The sequence below is a fragment of the Bombina bombina genome, unplaced genomic scaffold, assembly GCF_027579735.1.
Source record: "Bombina bombina isolate aBomBom1 unplaced genomic scaffold, aBomBom1.pri scaffold_784, whole genome shotgun sequence".
Lineage (NCBI taxonomy): Eukaryota > Metazoa > Chordata > Amphibia > Anura > Bombinatoridae > Bombina > Bombina bombina.
This window is the reverse complement of record NW_026512188.1, coordinates 25085-48693: the sequence shown is the minus strand read 5'-3', so window position 1 is coordinate 48693 and position 23609 is coordinate 25085.

The following is a 23609-nucleotide window of genomic DNA, read 5'->3' as shown; positions in this document are numbered from 1 at the left end:
TACAATTGAGCTTATAAAAATCGGATGCATCTGTATTAAGCATATAAGTGCGCAATGTAAAACATAAAATACTTGGATAATCTTATCCGTTATCTCCTTGATAAATGTAACACGTCTCTCCTTAAAGACTGAAACAAAATCAGTATAATTGGCAGTCTTGTTATACACTATCAGTTTTTCAGACAGTGGTTCCGTCCTTACTCACTGTGACTAGAATCTGAAAGGTCCGTTGGTGTTTAGTCACACAGTTGGATCACGTGACAGGTTTTGACCAATCATGAGATTGTTATGCTATCCAATGAAGTTGATGTGTATAGTTTCGAATTCGGGTAAAATGCTGTGTAATTAACAGAATGTATGAATGAACTAGCGTTTTAATAGCCATTAGTGTCAATGAAGTGTTACCGATCTTGCTAGTAGCAAGTAACTGGGAATTATACTAGAGCAATATCTCATCAGTATATACTTGAGATATATAGTTACCCAGAGACTTAATACACCTGCTGGATTTTTGGCAAACGGTAGTATTTGTTCTTGCGGTGGTCAGAAAAAGGTTCATTCCAAGTAATATGAGTTTCTTTAGAATTGATCCGTGTTAAATTATGTGTATTTAACACACAGAATTAATCCTTCAGCAGCTTTTACACGTTTAAGCCCTTGGGCCTTGATAAAAACCATGAATGTAAGGAAGATTAGCAAACTTCTTGTGAAACAAAACTGAAACAACAGAAATCTGACCTTTCAAAAAAAAAAAAAAAAAAAAAAAAGCTGGCACATGAATCTTTATCTAAACCACCTTGCAAAAAATTGCAGAATTCTAAAAGAATACCAGGAAAAACTAAGATCCATACACCAAGCAACAAAGGTCTTCCAGACCTTATAATATATCTTCCTAGACCCAGGCTTGCAGGCCTGTAACAAAGTCTCAAAAACAGAAACAAAAAACCTCTCTGTCTGAGAACTAATCATTCAAACTCCATGCCATTGATCTTAGAGATTTGAAAATCTGATGACAAAAAGGACATTGAGACAGAAGGAAGTGAACATGGAGGGTAACTGGACATCTGAACCAGTTCTGCATACCAAACTCGTATCTGGAAGTTTGATGTACAACCAAGAGGCCATCAGCTCTATCTTTTGGAGACCCAAAAGATCCACTATCTGTTTGAAAACATTTAGACGAACAGACCACTACCCTAGATGCAGAGACTGACAACTGAGAAAATCTGCTACCCAGTTGTCCACTCCTGAAATATGAATTTCAGAAATGAGAGAACAAAAAACGTCTGCCCAAGAAAAAATTTGAAACAATTTCTTGATAGCTAGGGAACTGCAAGCTCCCTCCTGAAGAATAATGTAAGCCACTACTGTAACACTGTTTCTCTGAAAATGCAGATAAGACTCCCTTTACAACATCCATAGTGCATCAGATGAGCGCTAACCCAACGACAAGCTGATCACTCAGACATGCCCACAATACAAAGCGCACACAAAAATGAAGCGCTAAGAAAAAATCCAGCATGCATACATCATTGTAGGGAAAAAAATAACACAACTAAGCCGGCACATGGAAAAATTGACGAGCGCAATTAAACCAACGCAATAAAATTAAAAACCTTAACCACCTCAAGGCCTACATAGGGTGAAAAAAGGTACTAATAAACTCATGCCTAAACTGCCTGACATAATAGTCCCCAAGCTATGATATCTTAAAGACAGTACCTACTGATATCCTATTTGCTAAGCAGGTGCCAACAACCCTCACACTTACTCGATAGACACCCATACTACGGGACTTGACAACAGATATCCAATCCAGTGCTGCACACTTGACATCAAAGGATCTATATATATATATATATATATATATATATATATATATATATATATATTCCGTTACAAGAAAAGGCACTCACTGGCCTTATATCATAAAACGTAGCATTTATTGCATCAATGTAAAAAGGACATAACTTTTCGGTGTACTCCCCACACCTTAGTCAAATGTTAAAATTCGGCTCAACAATGTGAACCTAAAAACAATATACCACAAACACATTTACCTGCCTTATATACCTTAAAATCCTGCATCAACTGCACTGTAGCGTCCCACTCCAGTGATGTCATCACGCACCGACTCCGGTGTGTGATGCATCACAACTAGTGGGCGTGTATCAGGTTGTCACAGTAACAAACAAAGTGCAGTGAGTGACCCGATCGTGTAATATGAAGCGGTAAGGCAGTGTCGCATAATCCTCAGTGACTACAATGCACCCCATGCCAGGAGTTCACAAGATTAATGTGACCAATACGTTTAACTTACCGCCCAGTACAAGTGATTATGGTATTATGGGATATCCGTGAGTTATTATGTGGGACTCCTATACAAAGTCCATCTTTACACGACTCCCCATGACACACCACAATCACTGCTGAGGTTGTGAGGCTGCCTACCTGTACAGAAAAACATAAATTATGCTTACCAGATAATTATATTTCCTTCTGTATAAGGAGAGTCCACAGCTTCATTCTTTACTGTTAGGAAATACTGAACCTGGCCACCAGGAGGAAGCAAAGACACCCCAGCCAAAGGCTCAAATACCTCTCCCACTTCCCCCATCCCACAGTCATTCTGCCGAGGGAACAAGGAACAGTAGAAGAAATATCAGGGTATAAAAGGTGCAAGAAGAAAAATACAATTTAGGGGGCCTCCCATCGGAGAACATGGCCGGGGCTATGGACTCTCTTTATTCAGAAGGAAATAAAATTATCTGGTTAGCATAATTTATGTTTTCCATCTTAATATAAGGAGAGTCCACGGCTTCATTCCTTACTGTTGGGAAACTTATACCCAAGCTCTAGAGGACACTGAATGATAACAGAAGGGACAAAAAGAGAGGCGGACCCTAATCGGAGGACACCACAGCCTGAAAAACCTCTCCTGTAGGCTGCTTCAGCGGAAACAAAAACATCAAACTTGTAAAATTTAGAAAAAGTATGTAAGGAGGACCAGGTAGCCGCCTTACAAATCTGCTCCATAGAGGCCTCATTCTTAAAGGCCCAAGAGGAAGCCACTGCTCTAGTAGAATGAGCCGTAATTCTCTAAGGAGGTTTATGTCCCGCTGTTTCATAAGGATTATGTAATAAGCTAAGCGGATAATACTCCTCAACTAAAAGGATAAGGAAGTCGAAGAGACCCTCTGACCCTTATGCTTCCCAGAATAGGCAACAAACAAGGAAGTAGTTTGTCAAAAATCCTTAGAAGGATTGGGACACAAGGAATGAACCACAATATTGTGATTGATGTTTTGCGGTCTGACATGACTTTAGGGAGAAACCCTAACTTAGTACGTAGGACAGCCTTATCAGAGTGAACACCAGATAAGTAGGCTCACATTGCAAAGCGGCAATCGCAGAAGCAATAGCCAGTAGAAAAAGAACCTTCCAGGATAACAACTTAATGTCAATTTCATGCATAGGCTCATACGGAGCCTGTTACAAAACCTTAAGAACCAGATTCAGACCCCAAGGAGGAGCCTTAGATCTGAACACAGGTCTGATCCTAATCAGAGCCTTAACAAAGACTGAACATCTGGAAGCTCCAAGAGCCTCTTGTGCAGTAAAACAGACAAGGCCGAAATCTGTCCCCTCAGGGAACTGTCTGAAAGACCCTTCTCCAGTCCATCCTGGAGAAACAATAGAATCCTGGCAACTTTAACTTTATGCCAGGGAAATCCATGCTCTTCACACCAGAATAAATAGGTTCTCCACACCTTTTGATAGATGCGATGAGTAACCAAGCTTACGAGCTTGAATGAGTGTATCAATAACTCTCTCAGAAAACCCTCTCTTGGCAAGGACTAAGCGTTTAATCTCCACGCAGTCAGGCTCAGAGAATCTAGATTTTGATGACCAAAAGGACCTTGTTTCAGCAGATCCCTGCGACAAGGTAACCTCCATGGAGGAGATGACATCCTCATTAGATCAGCAAACCACATCCTTCGCGTCCACGATGGAGCAATCAGTATTACTGACACCTGTTCCTGCTTGATGCGGGCCACTACCCGAGGAAGGAGTGATAACGGTGGAAAAAAGTAGATAAGACTGAACCTCCAAGGCACTGCTAATGCATCTATTAGCTCCGCCTGAGGATCCCTGGACCTCGACCCATATCTGGGTAGCTTGGTATTGAGACAATGGGGTCCCCCACATGTTGAATATCTCCACAAACACCTCGGGATGGAGAGACCATTCCCCCAAAGTATTGTCTGCTGAGAAAATCCGCTTCCCAGTTGTCCACACCAGGAATGTGGATCGCTGACAGCGAACAGTTGTGGGCCTCCGCCCATTTCAGAATCCGAGATACTTCCCTCATTGCTAGGGAGCTTCTCTTTCCCCCCTGATGGTTGATGTAAGCCACCAAGGTTATATTGCCTGATTGGAATCTGATAAACTGGGATGACCCTAGAAGTGGCCAAGCCTTCAGAGTATTGTAGTTTGCTCAAAGTTCCAGAATGTTGATCGGGAGGGAGCGTTCCTCCTGAGACCACAGGCCCTGAGCCTTCTTGGTACCCCAAACAGCTCCCCATCCTGATAGACTGGCGGCCATAGTCACAATCTCCCAGAATGGTCTTAGAATGGATGTCCCTCGGAACAAATGATCTGGACAGAGCCACCAAGAGAGCGATTCTCTCGACCGGCTGTACAGGGAAATCTGTTGAGACAGATTTGGATGGTTGCCATTCCACTGCCTCAGCCTGCACAGCTGTAACGGTCTGAGACGGAACCTGGCAAAAAGAATTTTGTGCTGGACACCATAAGACCAATTACCTCCATACACTGAGCCAACGATGGCCTTAAGGAGATCCGGAGGGCAAGACATTCCAAAGCTAGCTTGCAACGTCTTTGGTCTGTTAGAAATATCCTCATTGATATTGAGTCTATTATAGTGCCCAGGAATTATACCCTGGTGCTTGGAATAAGAGAACTCTTTTCTAATTTCATCTTCCATCCATGAGATCATAAAAGAGAGAAGAGATACCAAATGGTTCTCCCCGCTAGACAAAAGGATGGTGCTTGAACCAGAATGTCATCCAAGTAGGGAGCTACTGCTATACCTCGGATTCTGGCAATGGCCAGGAGAGCCACTAGAACCTTTGTAAAGATTCTTGGAGCAGTAGCTAGACCAAACGGACATGCAATGAACTGGAAGTGCTGATCCAGGAACGCAAATCTAAGGAACTGGAAGTAGTCCTTGTGGATTGGAACGTGAAGGTAGGCATCCTTCAGATCTATAGTGGTCATGAACTGTCCTTCCTGAACTAGAGGAAAGATGGACCTTATTGTCTTCATCTTGAACGAGGGGACATTTAGAAACTTGTTTAAGCACTTTAAGTCCAGAATCAGCTAGAAAGTTCCCTCCTTCTTTGGGGCCATGAATAGGTTTGAATAGTATTCCAAACCTCTTTCTGGGATAGGAACTGGGACAATGACCCCTAAGGAGGACAGACACCGTACGCACCCCAGAAAGGCTTCCCTCTTTTCTGGTCTTGAAGACAGGCTTGAGAGGAGAAATCTGCCCTTGGGTGGATGAGATTTGAAACCTATCTTGTATCCCTGAGCTATGACCCTAAGGACCCATGGATCCTGCACATCCCTGAACTAAGCATCTGAAAACAGCGATAGTCTGCCCCCTACATGATCCAGCAACGGATCGGGGGCCGCCCCTTAATGCCGACTTGGTCTTGGCGAGCTTCTTGTTCAGTTTGGATTTATTCCAGGATTGAGCCGACTTCCAAGTGCTCTTGGTTTGCTCGGGCTTAGAGGAGGACTACTGGTGTTGGGACGTTTCAGAACAAAAATCAGATCCTTGTCCCTTAGACTTGTTCTTTTTATCCTGCAGTAGGAAGGCACCCTTCCCCCTGTAACTGTGGAGATAATGGAGTCCAGGCCTATACTTCTTGGATAATGTCGAGGGGACCCTCCACCTCGATCAAATCTGCAAAGGAGTCGCACCAGTAGGCTGCAGCTCCAGCAACCGAGGCAACAGCCTTTGCCGGTTGAAACAAGTGTCCCGTATGCTGAAACATTTTTTCTGAGAATAGTTTACATCTTCTTATCTATCAGCTCTCTGAATGACAAGCTATCCTCAAGAGGGATAGTAGTATGCTTGGCTAACGTGGAGGTAGCACCATCCACCTTAGGGACGGAACCCCACAACTCCAGCGGAGAGTCCGGGAATCATTTTTTAAAGGCAGACGAAGGGGAAAAGGAAGATCCAATTCTATCACACTTGTTCTTAATAATATTCGCCATTTTTACAGGTACAGGAAAAGTTAGCAGCGCTACCCTGTCCTTGTACACTTTAATTTCGGGATCAAAGGTTCATCAGGCAACTTGGCCTCTGGAACCTCTAATGTCAACAGAGCCTCCTTTAGAAGAAAACGTAAGTGTTCAATCGTAAATCTAAAGGCTGGCTCCTCTGCAGCCGGAAGCCTAGAGGTAGCAGACTCCGATCCAGAAAGTTCACCCTCTGAAGACTCAGAGTGTAACCCATCCATGGATACTTGAAAAACAGACAAATCTAATAAATCACTGGATGACTCCTGGACCAGAGAGCTATGTTTAACCTTTCGCTTGCGCTTGGCAGGGCGAGGTAAAGCACTAAAGGACCTTAGACACCATCGTCTTTAACTGCGCGGTAAAGTCTGATGGTAAAAGGCTCCCTCCAGACGGAGGATCAGGCGTGCTACGGGAAGCTTAAATAAAAAGAGAGAAGCGCTCTAATAGCATAATAGCTTGTTCTATGGCTAGCTACCACCCAAGAAGCGGCCTCATTTTGCTCAACATGTGCCTTTCACAGAGAACTTTGCTGAAGCATATCAGTCTGATCCTGACTTCACAGTACAGTCCAGCCCCGAAATACCAGGCAATCTCTCTCTGAACGAGAGAAATAGCAAAACACCAGATGTACGTTTCGGCCTATTGTGGGCCTCGCCATTGAGGTGCAGCCATATCCTTCTAGGCACACTGAGCAACAGGTCCATGTCTGGATTCCCACATCACACTTAGGGAGACTTCCCTAAGTGTCATAATTTGCATAAATAAAAAGAGAGAAGCGCTCAACCTGGGAACGAACAATAGCATAATAGCTTGTTCTATGGCTAGTTACCACCCAAGAAGCAGCCTCTTTTTGCTCAACATGTGCCTTTCACAGAGAAGAACTTTCCTGAAGCATATCAGTCTGATCCTGATTTCACAGTACAGTCCAACCCCGAAAATACCAGGCAATCCCTCTATGAACAAAACAGCAAAACTCCAGACGTACGTTTTGGCCTATTGTGGGCCTCGTCAGTGAGGAGCAGCCATATCCCTCTAGGCACAATGAGCAACAGGTCTACGTCTGGAATCCCGCATCAATAATATTTTGAGCCTCCCACATACCTAGGTATAGACAGGCATAGGGGGCCCCCATTGCTGTACCTAGCAACTGTCTATAGAATTTTTTTATACCCAACGCATGTGGGATGCATGAATATAAGGCCTCCACATCTATTGATACCAAAAGAGTTGTTGAAGTTACACTGATATTGACAAGTTTTTTTAAAAAACATCTCTGGTATCCTTGACATATGATGGTATAGACAAAAGATGTGGACGTAAGCACCAGTCAACATATTTGCCAATATTCTCGCAGAGGCCATTAATCCCGGATATAATAGGCCTTCCGGGAGGGGGGAATTTTGTTTTTGTGCAGCTTGGGAATTGTATAAAAAGTGGGCACTAATGGAAAATCATTTTTCATGTATCTGTACTCATTGTTTATAGTGCCTTCCTTGAATGCTTCTAACAATATTTTATTAAGTTGAATTTTATAGTTTATTGTGGGATCAGTTCTTAATACCTCATATTGTATTTTCATATTTAATTGTCTCAAGCATTCACGCACATAGTCCTGACTTTTAAGAATCACCACATTCCCTCCTTTGTCCGAGGGCTTTATTGTTATAATTCATTAATTCATTTAGGGTACATATTTCATCCTCACCAAGATTATTTTTAGACTTCCAGTTATCTCTAAATAAGCAGTAGCAATATAAAACACAGTTAAAAACACCTGTCACTTTGTTACTACCTTGATAACAACTAAATGTTAAAAATATAGCAATTAAAAATAAATATAAAAATTAAAAAAAAAATGCTATAATTTTTAACATTTAGTTGTCATCAAGGCGGTAACAAAGTGACAAATTGTGTTCTCAACTATGTTTGATATTGCTACTGCTTAGTCTATTTGGAGACGTCCGAAAGAGCATTTTAATGTTGCAGTGTAATACTTTGCTGATGTTTTTTAATTAATATTAAACATGATTTAGTTTGTATCTGTTTTGTTATAGTTAATGAAAATATTCATAATGTCTGCATGATAAAACGTAAGTGCATACATAGAAATCATTCATACAATGGTATAAAAGAGATACCAGTAGATCTTATCTCTAAAGAATCTCTACTGATAGTGAAAATATTAATGACCATATAAATTACACATAAACTAGGTTTAAGAGAGACACCAATAGATCTCATCTCTAAAGGATCTCCACTGTTGTATTAAAATACAGATAAATCCTGCAGGACTGCGTTTGGAATTAAACATGCAAAGTACAATGCATGAAAGGTATATAACTAGAGGGGCATATATTATAGAATTGTGTTCACTAATAGCATAGGACAATGTCTTGCATATCTATAGAGACAGAAGTTCTGCCTATGTGAAAATTAATGTGTGTGCTGCTGAACATGCAATGAACATAAACAGCAAATAGCAATTTGTATATCATAATAGTGCACAGAACCTGGATGAGGTACATTACTGCAAATAACATTCCAAAGAGCATAAAATGTACAACAGTATATAAAATGCAGACTGACATAAAAAACAAAAACGTTGGGAGGCGGAGCGAGCGGTCTGTCAAGATGGCCGCCAAACACTAAAGCTCTCAAGACAAGCCGGGAGCTACCAAAATTATCTTTAGCTATTCAGCTCTTTTCTTAAAAATTAAGACATCTCTAGCCGTCTGAACTAAGCAGGATCATATTGATACCCTCCAAGAGACTTTTGCTTCCATATCGGCAGAGATACGGGACACGACGAGAGGCGGAGGCCTCACAGTCAGTGACGCAGCGGGCCGACGACGGCCGTGTATACAGAGGTTCAGGCCTATAACCGATCGCCACCGGGCTGATATGGCTCACCACTCACCACACATACAGCACTACCGCGGACTGCAGCGGCATTAGGAGAGGACTCCCTGAATGTGACAGAGACAGCTGCGACTCCGGTATGACCGACCCCCCCGCTCTGGTGTACGGAGGATATCTGACTAACACCCGCTCTTGATACCGGTAAGCACATAGTGCAATGGGCAGCAATCACCAGATGGGGACAAACCTATTACCCTAATGAACAGTATGAAAGCAATATTATACCATAATAACCGGGGATTGTGAACTGTGGCGGGCCTAGATGACACACGCCTGAAATCACATTATAGAACAGTGGGGGCCCTCTGCATAAAAGGACAGCTTTTAACTACATAGAGAGACTGTAACATGCCTGCAGGACATAAAAGCACTTGCTAATTAAGAAAGCCTTAACGACAGCAACCCTGCATTGTCATCTTTTACAAGGTTATAACGTTAGTCAGCAAAATAAGGGCCACTTTATGACTTTATATCAGGAGCCCACGAGACCTGCAAATGGCGCAGAGCATTGCACACAATATCTTCAGTTGTTTGAAAATCGGCAAATGATGCCTCATATTACTGCTTAAGATCTATATGATCTCTAAAAAGGTATTAATCCCTTACTACATGTGTATTATTGAATATGCTTGAAAGGAATGCTTGTGGATCAGACAAGAGCCAAATAGTTTTCCAAACTGCTTTCTAAGCCCTGAGCTTATCATTAACCACTCAGCTCTTATATCACTATTACAAATCTATTTTCTGAACCTCGGAAGGTCCCAATGGACATTTTTATTAAAACACCCAGATCAGAAAAGAAAGAGTTCCACATAACCCGATCCTAAAACAATACTACAACAAATACTGACTTGTTGAAAGAACATAGTTTCATCGAGCTTATAGGCCCTGCCTCAATCCCCTCCCATTTCCTGCTGTCTTCCATGTCAGTGGGTCATATCCACTCTCCCTTTTCCGAGATCGCTCTAGAAGAGTAAAACCCCTGGGGAGTGAGGCCTCCTTATCTACCGCAAGTTGGTCTTTTCTTTCTCACAAAAACCGCCAAACTAATATCAATATCTGGGAAAATGTCGCAACGGAGACAAGTAAAGTCGGATAAACCGCAGAAAACCCCTCAAAGACCACAAGAAGCTGTTAGCACCTTTTTTAAGCAAGTGGATAAAAATAAACACAAAAACAACACGGCCCCCCTGCTCTCAACTGCACCTGATGATAATGAGGGCTGCTCTGACAGCTCCAGCAGCTCTTCACCTCAAACACCTAAAACTGCAGCTGACCCACCCATTACCTATAAGACCATCAAAGCCCTAATAGACCAAGTTAAAGTTTGCATAAAGGAGGAATGTGCAGACTTGAAAAAAGACATCTTGGATTTGGGCCGCAGAGTCGACTCACTTGAGGAGCATGAATTTGTCTTTTCTCAGAAGATAGCTGATTTGACTTCCAAAGTCTCACACCATCACCAAAATTTCGTAGACATGGAAGACAAAATAGACGACCTCGAAAACCGCACTAGGCGCAATAATTTGCGCTTTCGGGGCATTCCTGAAACAGTCCAAAATAATGAGATACGAGAATATCTACAAGGTCTTTTTTCTGAAATAGCCGAGAAAGGAAATATGGAGCTGACGAATGTTACTCTGGAAAGAGCGCACAGAGCTCTGCGCCCTAAACCCGATGAGGACTCTCCACCCAGAGACATTATTGTCAAATTCCAAAATTATCAACATCGGGAATATATCTACAATATGTCCCGAAAACAACAATCAGTGTCATACCAAGGACACCGTATACAGATCTATCAAGACCTGTCCGTAAGGACACTGCAAAAAAGAAGAGATTTTTCGTTTCTGACACTCCACCTTAGGCAACTAAGGATCCCTTATAGATGGGGATTTCCTACCTCAGTGATCTCCATGAAAAATGGGAAGAAATTTGAATGCCGATATCTGTCTGACGTTGAAAAATTTTGCTACATGCTGGCAATTCCGGTTCCAACCGGAGACATGGATGTGCCTCTGCAAAATTAAACGCTAGGAAGACCAGCCTATAAGTCACAGAGAACACCCGGAGTGACAAATCCATCAAGCCAACTTAAAAGGATTAGCCCTGTGGAATCTGACTTAATACAACCAGGCTGACCTCACAAGGATCTCATACCCCATACTCTACTATGGGCCTAGCCCGTCACATCTGGTTAAATTGGACATAACCTACCAAGGACAGATCTCCAGAGATTGACCCCCACTAGATACTCACAATAGGGGGCTAGAACTTTATGTAATGCCTTAACTACAGAACTATGTGGCAAGTATACCTCCTGTTAGTGCCCTCCGGCACTGTTGACAAGATGACTGTATGTATATCTAAACTGTTTAAGGTTGATGTTTCTTATCCTTTTTTTTTGTCTTAGGCTTATACCAATTGCAGTTTCCCTTGCCTATCACACTTTAACAAAATATATAGGTAAAGAAAGCTCCCATAGGACCACTTGCCTAATTTTAGAGGTCAATGAGCTAACTACCCACAGTTCTTGTTTATTTTATACTATTACCAATAGATGGATAAGGGCTATTAAGCTAGTATAATAGCTAGACAAAGAACCCGATAGTTTGAATTACCGTTGTTACACACTCAGCATTAGTATGAGAATACACACTCTTGAAATGTTTAATCAAGGCATAGGAAATTACCTCCTAATTAGAAAGGTCTTCGATAATTGTATGACATGTACCTAAGTTATAACTAACCTTTAATTTTAATTAATTGTTATTGTTATGTATTTGTTGAGCTGAATATAAGATGCGCAATGTGAGTAGCCACCAGGCTTGTTAACCAGCCTCACCTGTTGAAAGTTTTTCAAGTTTATATATTCTTTTACTAAATACAATCATATATATACTATTATCTGTGAAGCCGACAGACACTATATACCATTGAGTTTTGTCCTCTACTTATAACCTACTTAGACATTACTTTCCCCTCCAAGTTCCCTCCTTCTTCCCTCCTTTTCCCCTCATCCTCCTCACATCTGCTATAAGTAAACACTGAGCATAAACTCCTATATTCATCCACCTCGCCTATAGATCCCACACAGTAAGAATGAACACTGTGACTATAGCAAGCCAAAATGTAAAAGGATTCCTATCTGCTGAAAAACGCTCTATAGCATACTTTGACTTTTATAAGAAGGGCATTGAAGTAGCCATGTTACAAGAAACACACTTTAAGAGACGAAATGAACCCCGCTTAGCTACACGCTACTTTGACAAACATTTCTTCAGCTCAGGGTTAAGTAGGAAAAATGGAGTATGCATATCAATCAAGCGCAATGTTCCCTTTGAATTAAAGCAAAAACACTCAGACAAAGATGGGAGACTGTTAATTTTAGTAGGTCTGTGCTACGGCGCCTTAATCACCTTGGTCAATGTCTATGCCCCAAATAGACCCACACCCAGGTTCTATAAAATCGGTCATAAATACCATTCTAGATGTTTCAAAAGGTCCCATCATCTTAGGAGGCGACCTCAACTTCACTATGCACCCTTCTCTAGATAACTCTACAGGGAAGTCATATCTCGGTAACAAAATTCTAAAAGCCAATTATGCGGCCTTATGCTCAATTTCCCTGTTCGATACCTGGAGAATAGCGCACCCCACACAAAGAGACTACACATTCTTTTCCCACCCACAACATTCTTACTCTAGATTGGACTACATTCTATGTAGCCAGACACTTTTAACTAACCTGGTACAGTCTAGAATATCACATACCCCATGGTCTGACCATAGCATGGTTCTATCTACTTTCCAGTGGTCTACTAAACCGATAAACACTTTTAACTGGAGACTAGATGAAACCATCCTGACGAATCAGGTAACGCTGGAAAAACTAACAGAAGCGACTGACAAATTTTTTCTTAATAATAAACCTGCAGACACATCTGCAAGAAACAATTGGGAAACGTACAAATGTTATATTAGGGGTTTCCTAATAAAACATACAGCTAAAATACGCAAGATGATGAAGGCCCAAGTAACATCTTTGACTGACACTTTAACTACAGCCGACAGGTTACATAAAACTGATCCGACCTCAACCCAAAAACTAGCAGATCTCGTCTCAGCCAGAGAAAGCCTAAATAAATTTTTAACTCAACAAGCCCACCTTAGGGCCTTAACTACTAAAGCCAAATTCTTTGCAGAAAGCAATAAAGCCGGGAGGCTTCTGGCGAGATCACTTAAAAAGCAAAAATATAATTCATTCATTAGATCTATTTCACACCCCTCTGGCAGGATGGTGAACAAACATTAAGAAATTGCCGAAACATTCGTATCCTACTACACTAAACTTTATAACATTAACCCCAACATAACCCAAGACACTAGCAATAGTATAACAAGCTATCTTGCCACTTTAGAGACCCCTAGCATAACAGAGGATGATAGTCATGCCCTAGACGCCCCTATTACCACCCAAGAAATTCTCAATGCCATCAATACACTCCCTAATGGAAAATCCCCTGGACCGGATGGGATAACGGCTAAATTTTACCAACTATTCCGATCACAAATGTGCCCACCCCTGCATGCACTATTCACATCTATAGACAAAGGAGAAGCTTTTTCTAACTCTCTACTAGAAGCTACAATCACTGTAATCCCAAAGGCGGACAAGGTGGGCACCCTGGCGGGTAATTATAGACCCATATCTCTTTTAAATATAGATATAAAGATTTATGCTAAAATTTTGGCTAATCGCCTTAATATGATCCTACCAAAAATTATACATCCAGATCAAGTGGGGTTTGTCAAGGGTAGAGAGGCTAAAGATAATACAATCCGAGTCCTGCATTCCTTACAAGCTTCGCACGATAACAAAACCCCCTTGGCGCTCTTATCAACTGACGCTGAAAAAGCCTTCGACAGGGTCAGCTGGCAATTCATGTGGGGGGCCCTGTCGAAGTTTGGCTTCTCTAAAACCTTTATCGATAGAATACAAGCGTTATACTCTACCCCACAAGCCAGAGTTCGAGTAAACGGAACTATATCCCACTCCTTTCCAATTACCAACGGAACCCGCCAAGGGTGCCCACTATCCCCACTATTGTTTGCTTTAACCATAGAGATCTTGGCTATTAAGATCAGAGATAACAAAGATATATTAGGCCTACCATTTAACCAAATTAATCAGAAATGTTTGCTATTTGCAGATGATGTGATTTTTACCTTACGATCCCCTTCTACCACTTTACCCGCCTTGTTACAAACCCTAAAAGAATATGGGCAGGTCTCGAACTTCTCCATTAATATGGGGAAGTCGGGAATCATGCTATTAAACTTCCCTAAAAGTGATATAGACTTTGTAACCCAGCAAACATCGTTCCAAATTGTTGATAAACTTAAATACCTAGGCCTACTGATCCCACACAAACACCAAGATTTATTTAGTATTAATTATCTAGGCCTCCAAAAATCAGTGAGCGCCCTACTGGAGGGATGGCACAGACAGGGTCACCTATCGTGGATGGGGAGAATTAACACTGTGAAAATGATGATAATACCAAAATACTTATTTCTATTCCAGACGCTGCCGATGGCCCTGCCGGTCTCATTCCTAAAAACCCAACAAAATATGATCAACTCATTCATATGGTCCTACAAAAAACCCAGAGTTGCCCAACAGACACTATATATGCATAAAGAAGATGGTGGGCTCAACGTCCCAAATCTCCTAAACTACTATAGAGCTGTCCACTTATCCCGAGTGATCTCGTGGTCCCATTCCGCTGACTCTGCCCTATGGGTACAAATTGAAAGCTCTCTCCTGGAGACAAGATCCATGAGAGACGTGGCGTGGCTGCCCAAATCTCAAAGACCTCAGCTAGCATACTGGAATAACTATGTTAGAGCCACCTTAGAGGTGTGGGACCACGTGATAACACATTTCGTAGACATATCCACTCCTGTTTCCCCCCCTCTCCCCACTATTGAATAATCAGATTTTCTTACAGAATTCCTTTTTCTCCCATGTGAACACTTACACAACCTACCTATTTACCTACTAGTGGAATCAGGGAGGATTAAGGATAGATCAAAACTACTAGAGGAACTAGGGCCACCTTTTCATAGCTGGTACTCATACCTTCAAATAAGACATGCGCTTTCAGAGAACGCATTTAAAGCTAATATATTTAGATCACTGACTACTTTTGAGAAGCTATGTATAAACCCCGAGTGCAAAAAAGCTCATTTATCGCTAACTTATAAACTGCTAAGACGCATTTCCCCGGATCAACACCCCTCTTTCATTATGAAATGGGAATCAGAGATGATAGATAACTTCACTGAAGAAGAGTGGAGAAATAGCTTCAGAATGACACACTCTGTCTCAACCTCCCTGTTCATATCTGAACTGAATTATAAAATACTCACCCGGTGGTACTTAACACCCCAGCGCCTTAGATATATTTACCCCACGGCTTCACCAACCTGTTGGAGACGCTGTGGAGAATTGGGGACAATGACCCACATTTGGTGGGGGTGTCCCCTTTTATCAGAATTCTGGCGAAATATAGAGAGGTGTACTAATAAAATTTTAGGCTTGGAAATCACCTTGAACTCTAAAATTGTATTGCTTAACATGATCCCACCAATACACTGTATATATCGCACGACACTCCTTAAATTGATGCTAGCCTGTGCAAAGAGACTGATACCCAGACAGTGGAAGACGCAAAACATTCCAACACACACACAATGGGTAGCAGAAGTAGGACACGTACTGAAACTAGAAAAGCAACATTATTATTATGTGGGAAAACGAGACCCTTTCAATGATATGTTCTTTATTTGGGAACAAGGCCTCTATAAACTAAAAGAAGACAGAGAAATCTAAAGCATAGAATAGAGACAATCTAGAATTCTACCTTCATTTCTGAACTCTACATACCCCTCTAGCACCCTACCTTTTCCTCCCCCCTGATCCTTTCCTCCCTCCCTCCCCCTCCCTACCCCACCGCCCAGTGTAAAGGGGACACTATTATAGGACAGCTTACCAACAACCAAAGATTGATTGTATTCTCTTTGAAATGTATGTTTTTCATGCTATTTTATTTTCAGGATATATCACAGCCTTCTATAAATATACCACTGATCACTAATTTTCTGAAATTGTAATTATACAATGTTTCAAATGTTGAATGTAAATTTACCTTTTTTTTTCCTCATATGTATTGTGTTGAAACAAAAAATCAATAAAAACTATTGAATCAAAAAAACAAAACAAAAACGTTTTACATCCCCTGGCCATGATGGGAGTACAATGCTTTATTGACTCATAAATAGGTTTTAATAGCAGACATAGTTATAAGAAATAGTAATGGCACAATATGTTGTCATGTTCCGTACAATATATCATTGCACATATTATAATAAATTGAGAACACTGTAGATCACATAAGAATGTGCTGTGGTGTACAACTGCCTAAAGGTCCCTGTAAAAAACATCTGCAGAGAGGATGTTATCAAATCTAAACCTTTAGTTTATCAGCACAATAATTATTTTGCACATTTACCTCAGGAGACTGAGTTAAATCCCAAGATTTACGCTTACTTCGTTTGGGGACAGCTGCTAAAAAAACTGTCACTATTTTGTACATGATATTTTTGGCTTCAGGCGTAAAGACAGTAATTTCCCCCTGAGTGATAAGTAAAAACAAAATGTATGCTTACCTTATTTATTAATTATTTTCTTTACTGGCATGGAGAGTCCACAAATTAATTGTAATTACTAGTGGGAATTCAACTCCTGTCCACCAGGAGGCAAAGAACACCCCAGCAAAGTTACCCTCCCACTTTCGACAAATCCCAGTCATTCAGCCGAGGGAATACGGAAAGAGAAGAGGAACACCCAGGGTATAAAAGGTGCCTGAAGTTTCAGAAAATAATAAGCCGTCTTGAATTCAGACAAGGGCAGATTGTGGACTCTCCATGCCAGGAAAGAAAATAATTTATTTTATAATTTTATATTTTATAATAGGTAAGCATACATTTTGTTTTCTTTCTAATGGCATAGAGAGTCCACAAAATCATTCAAATTACTAATGGGAACCAATGCCCAAGAGAGAGGACACAGAATGGAAAGGGAGGGAGAAACAAGACAGGTGGACCTAAACTGAGGACACCACCGCTTGAAGAACCTTTCTCCCAAAGGAAGCCTCAGCTGAGGCAAACATTGAATTTGTAAAATTTAGAAAATCTATTTAAGGAGGACCAAGTGGCCACATTGCAAATTTGCTCCACAGAAGCCTAGTTTTTAAAGGCCCAGGAACAGCACTAGTTGAATAAGCTGTAATCCTCTCAGGAGGTTGTTGTCCAGCTGTCTTATAGGCCAACCTAATGACACTCCTCAACCAAAAGGAAAAAAAAGAGTAGCCTTTTGACCCTTACGTTTGCCAGCAAATACTACAAAAAGGGCAGAAGATTGACGAAAATCCTTAGTAACCTGGAGATAGAATTTTAGAACACGAACTACATCCAGGTTGCGCAACAGACGTTTCTTCTGAGAATGATTAGGACACAAAGGAGGAACAACAATTTCCTGATTGATATTGCAGTCCAAAACCATCTTAGGTAGAAATCCCAATTTGGTACGAAGGACCGCCTTAGCCGCATGGAAAATTAGATAAGGGGAATCACACTGTAGAGCCAAAAGTTCTGAAACTCTACGAGCAGATGAAATAGCTAGCAAAGACAAAACTTTCCAAGACAACAATTTAATATCAACAGAATGCATAGGCTCAAACGGAGCCTGCTGCAAAACCCGAAGAACAAAATTAAGGCTCCAAGGTAGAGCAACAGGTTTGAACACAGGCCTGATTCTGACCAGGGCCAGAACAAAGGACTGAACATCTGGTAAGTCGGCCCAACGCATATGTTTAGAACAGAAAGGCAGAAATCTGACCCTTCAGAGAACTGACCGACAAACCCTTCACCAGACCCTCCTGGAGAAAAGACAAAATACAGGGAATTCGCACTTTACACCAAGGAAAACCCCAAGATTCGCACTGGTAAAGGTAAGTGCGCCAAACCTTATGGTAAATTTTGCAAGCAACCGTCTTATGAACCTGGATCAAGGTGTCAATAACGTTTTCAGAAAAACCTCGTCTAGACAAGACTATGCGTTCAATCTCCATGCAGTCAGCTTCAGAGAATCTAGATTTGGATGTATAAAAGGACCCTGAAGTAAAAGGTCCTTCCTCAGCGGTAATATTCACGGGGGAGAGGATGACCTCGACCAAGCTGGAGCAATTAGAATCACCGAAGCCTGCCCCTATTTAATAGGGCTATCACCCGAGGAAGGAGGGCAAATGGAGGAAACCGGTAAATCCGATCAAATTCCCATGGGACTGCAAAAGCGTACACCAGAACTTCTTGCGGATCCCTTGATCTGGATCTGTATCAGGGAAGCTTGGTGTTTAGACGAGATGCAATCAGGTCCAACTCCGGAACCCCCCACCTGAGGGTTATCATTGAGAATACCTCCGGATGAAAAGCCCACTCCCTTGGGTAAAAAGTGTCTGCTCAGGTCATTTGCTTCCAAGTTGTCCACACCTAGGATGTCAATGGCAGAAATGTGGCAGTTGTGAGACTCTGCCCACCAAAGGATGCAAGACACCTCCTTCATTGCTAAGGAACTGCTTGTTCCTCCCTGATGGTTGATATAAGCCACTGATGTGATGTCTGATTGGATTCTGATAAATCGGACCAAACTCAGTTGAGGCCAAGCTAGAAGTCAATCTCCCAGGATGGTCTCAAGAAGCATGTGCCTTGGGACAGATGGTCCTGAGAGAGCCACCAGGACAGAGTCTCATCAGGTTGCATAGGACTATCCTCAGATAGGTCAGAGTGGTCTCCATTCCATTGACTGAGCATACATAACTGTAGAGGCTTTAGATGGAAACGAGCAAAAGGAATAATGTCCATGGAGGTCACCATAAGACCAATTACGTCCTATACTGAGCCACTGAGGGTCGGACAGAGAACTGAAGAGAAAGGGCAGGCAGAAAGAAGTTTGGACTCTCACTTCTGTTAAGAATTTTTTTTTATCAAGCTCGAGTCTATGATCGTCTCCAAAAAACAGACCCTGGTATTGGTCACCAAGGAACTCTTGTCCAGATTCACCATCCACCCATAAAATCGGAGAATCAACAGAGAAACTGTATGGGATCTTGCTAAATGAAATAATGGCGTTTGAACCAAGATATTGTCCAGGTATGGCGCCACCACAATTCCTAGAGATCTGGTCACTGTCAAAAGAGCCCCTAGAACCGTCGTAAAGATTCAGGGAGCTGTGGCTAGGCCGAAAGGAAGGGCTACAAATTGGAAGTGTTTGTCCAGGAAGGCAAACCGTAGGAATTGAAAATGATCCCTGTGGATAGGGACATGAATTTAAGTGTCCATTAAGGTCGATGGTGATCATGAACTGACCCTCCTGAACTAAAGGGAGAAAAGAACGAATAGTCTCCATTTTGACGGAACCATGAGAAATTTGTTGAGGCACTTTATGTCTAGAATAGGTCGAAAAGTTCCCGCTTTCTTGGGAACTATGAAAAGGTTGGACTAGAATCATTGACCCTGTTGTGCCAGAGGTACAGGAACGATCAGTCCTAGAGAAGAGAGAGATCCCTGACGCAGCTTAAGAATGCCTCTTTTCTCCTGGTTTGCTTATAATCTTGACAGGAAGATAAATCTGCTTCTCTGAGGACGAGATTTGAAACCTCATCTTGTATCCCTGAGAGACCACTTCCACCACCCAAGGATCTGGAACATTGCAAACCCAAACTTCTTGAAAACGAGAAAGGCTGCTCCCCTACTTGATCCATTCTTTGATTGGGGGCAAACCCTTCACGCTCATTTGTTCTCAGAGGAAGGTTTCTTGAATTGCTTGCCCTTATTCAAAGGTTGACAGGATCTCTAGGATAGCTTTGACTGATCAGCTTTAGAAGAAGAGGATTTGTCCCTTGAATTTGCGAAAGGAACGAAAATTAGAAGTCTGGCGACCCTTAGTTCTAAATTTTTTATCTTGAAGCAGAAAGGCTCCCTCTCCAACCGTGACAGCGGAGATGTTTTCAGCCAGGCCGGGACCAAACAAGGTCTTACCCTTAAAAGGAAGAGACAGAAGTCTGGACTTAGAAAACATGTCTGCCGACCAAGATTTTAACCACAAGGCTCTGCGAGATAGAATGGCAAGACTAGAAGTCTTTGCACTCATACGCACTACCTGCATACTGGCATCGCAAATAAAGGTATTAGCCAGTTTTAAAGCCTTGATCCGGTCCTGGATCTCCTCCACTGTAGTCTCCTCGAGAATTAGCTCAGATAAGAAGTCACACCTATATGAGGCTGTGCCTGCGACTGCTGCCATACTAGCAACTGGTTGCCATAGCAGACCTTGGTGAAGAAATATCTTACGCAAGTAACCCTCTAGCTTTCTATCCATAGGGTCTTTGAAAGTGGTACTATCCTCTTGAATCGTAGTTCTTTTAGCTAAGGTAGAAATAGCTCCAGAATCTGCAACAGGAAACATTTTCTCAGTCCCAGAAAAACTGATTAAAAAATAAATTAGTGATTCCATACACAAGTGCCGAGCAATAATGCCAAATTTAAAATATCTCTTCATGGTGGGGATTTATAAGTCCCCAAGCTCCATTGAAGAAAAAAAGAGGAATTAACCCCTTAAGTGAGTCCCCTTACTAAAGCAGGAAAAGGACTTACCTTTAGGAGCTTCAGTTGCAGGGCATACACAGCATCTTAGGTCTGAAAGGGACCTGGAAAGAAAGGAAAAGCTGAGTAACCAACCCTGGTTTTCCATATGGGGGTTAGCCTCAAATGTTGGAGAACAAGGACTACCCTGCTGACCTCCAACTGCTAACAGCTACCACAACTCTTACTCAAGAGGATTACATGGGTACAGCATTACTCCAATCCTTGCTTGTAGGGAAACTACCCATTAAAAGAATAAAAAAATTGGCGCCAAGTATGACGCACAACGCAAAAGAAAGTGACTTTTTGGCGCCAAACCAACACCAGGAAATGACGCAACTTGCGTCATAACAAGGGCGACTTTGCGCCAAAACAACTAGCGTCAAAGACACAGGAAATGACAAAACTTGCACCACTATAGGCACAACTTTGCACCGAAAAACACGCAATAACAGCATTTTGCGTCCTAGATATGCCCGCGAAAATTAAGGAAAAACAAGTGAAAAATTGAAAATGACAAACCCCAGGTGAGAAAAAAAGTTTAAATAAACTTTCTAAAACATGATTCTCATACTGAAACTGCTAGACTGCGAAAGGGAAATATACATAGACCTGACTCATGGCAAATAAGTAAACACATATTTAAATCTTTACAACATAACAAAGCACCACACATAGCTGAGAGTATCTTAAAAAAATTATACATACTTACCAGAAGACACCCATCCACATATAGCAGACAGTCAAACAGTACTGAAAAATATCAGCAGAGGTAATGGTATAAGAGTATACAGTCGATCTGAAAAGGGAGGTAGAGAATGAATCCCTACGACCGATAACAGAGAGCATTTGAAAAGATTTCCCATGAGTGGAACCATGAAATTAACAGGTGATACTCTCTTCACATCCCTCTGACAAACACTACTCAGAGGAATTGGGCTTCAAAATGCTTAGAAGTGCCCATCATAGAAGAAATCAAGCACTAACTTACTTCACCACCTCCACAGGAGGCAAAGTTTGTAAAACTGGGGAATGACTGTGGTGGGAGGTGTATTTATAGGCATTTTGAGGTTTGGGAAACTTTGCCCCCTTCTGGTAGGAATGTATATCCCATACGCCACTAGCTCATGGACTCTTGCCACTTACATGAAAGAAAACTCAATTTTCTGCAGACACCATCTTTGCACACCTCCATGATGTACAAAGGCAAATAATGACTAGGGATTGTGGGAAGTGGGAGGGATACTTGTAGCTTTGCTGGGGTGTTCTTTGCCTCCTCCTGGTGGCCAGGAGTTGAATTCCCACTAGTAATTAGAATGAATTTTGGACTCTCCATTCCATTGGAAAGGGTAAATTCCCTCTACAAAGTGAATGGTTGGAGCATGACAGGACAGGAAGGGCTGAAAAGGAGAAATCATTGTGTCATGAGAAGAGCAGGTTAAGTCCCCTGGCTTTGCTGTATCTATAAATAGCCACTGGGCTGTGTGTGCTATGTAAAGTCATTTACCTTATGCAGCACCCCTTCACCGACTTACAAGGCATGTCAAATCTAAGTCCATGCAGCAGTACCCAAATAGAGCCCATCCAGTGCAGGTATCGAGTACCACAGAGCATTGCAGTAGGAAATACCTGCGTCTCTCAGGGGAGGCTAGGGATGAGTCCCTGCGACGCCTGAGGGTAGTTATGACTACAACGCAAGTTAGGGAAATACTGTGCACATAATAGGGTATTCCTATGTCCCTGTATTATTCAGCTGTTGTGAAGAGTCTTTTCCGTCTTCTTTGTAAATGATAGTCCCTGGGGACTCTCTGGGTCTCACATAGGTCTGAGCTCCCAATTTGTAATCCATAAGCAAGTAGCTGGAACAACCTCAATTCTCAACCAACTCCTATGAGGCCAAGAACAAAACAGAGATGGGAGGGATTTTAAGCTCATATTTGGGTCCTTTCCTCCTCCTTGTGGAGCGAAATATATCCCATATGTTATGGACCATCATCATTTTACGAAATAAGTGTTTTTCTTTGTTGTTTTTAACTAAAAAAAGTTTTACCAAGAGGATTTTAAAACCAAAATAAAGGGTCTTCCATAAACTGTTAAACTGTATTAGTAAAGTCTAGAGTGTGTGGTTATGATATACCTCATGAATGGTGTACATAGCCTGTGAGCTATGGGCGTGCATGTATTTGTTCACTGTGGTTACCACCTGCAGAAATCGACTGCTTCCAGTAAAGAGCCCATTTAGTTCTGAGTACATCACAGGCAGAGGATCTATGTAAAGGAGTATATTGAAGGCTGAACAGGAGGAGGCTAAAGGGACTGGTCCACACAACAACCATTTCACTATGCTTAAGGGATGACTGCTTCTAGTGGATAGCCCATCCAGTGCTGTGTATGTCACTGTAAGGAGTCTCTCGATGACCCAACAGGAGGGGGGCTAGGGGGCCGGTCCCTGCGACAACTGTGGCAGGCTTGTGACTAACTCATTATAGGGAGGGGTTGGGAGTGATTGTGCCACTGCCCCATAAGTGGGTGCATTTCTAATTTAAAAATTTAACTTGCGTTGCAAATTGTTCATCAAGATATAT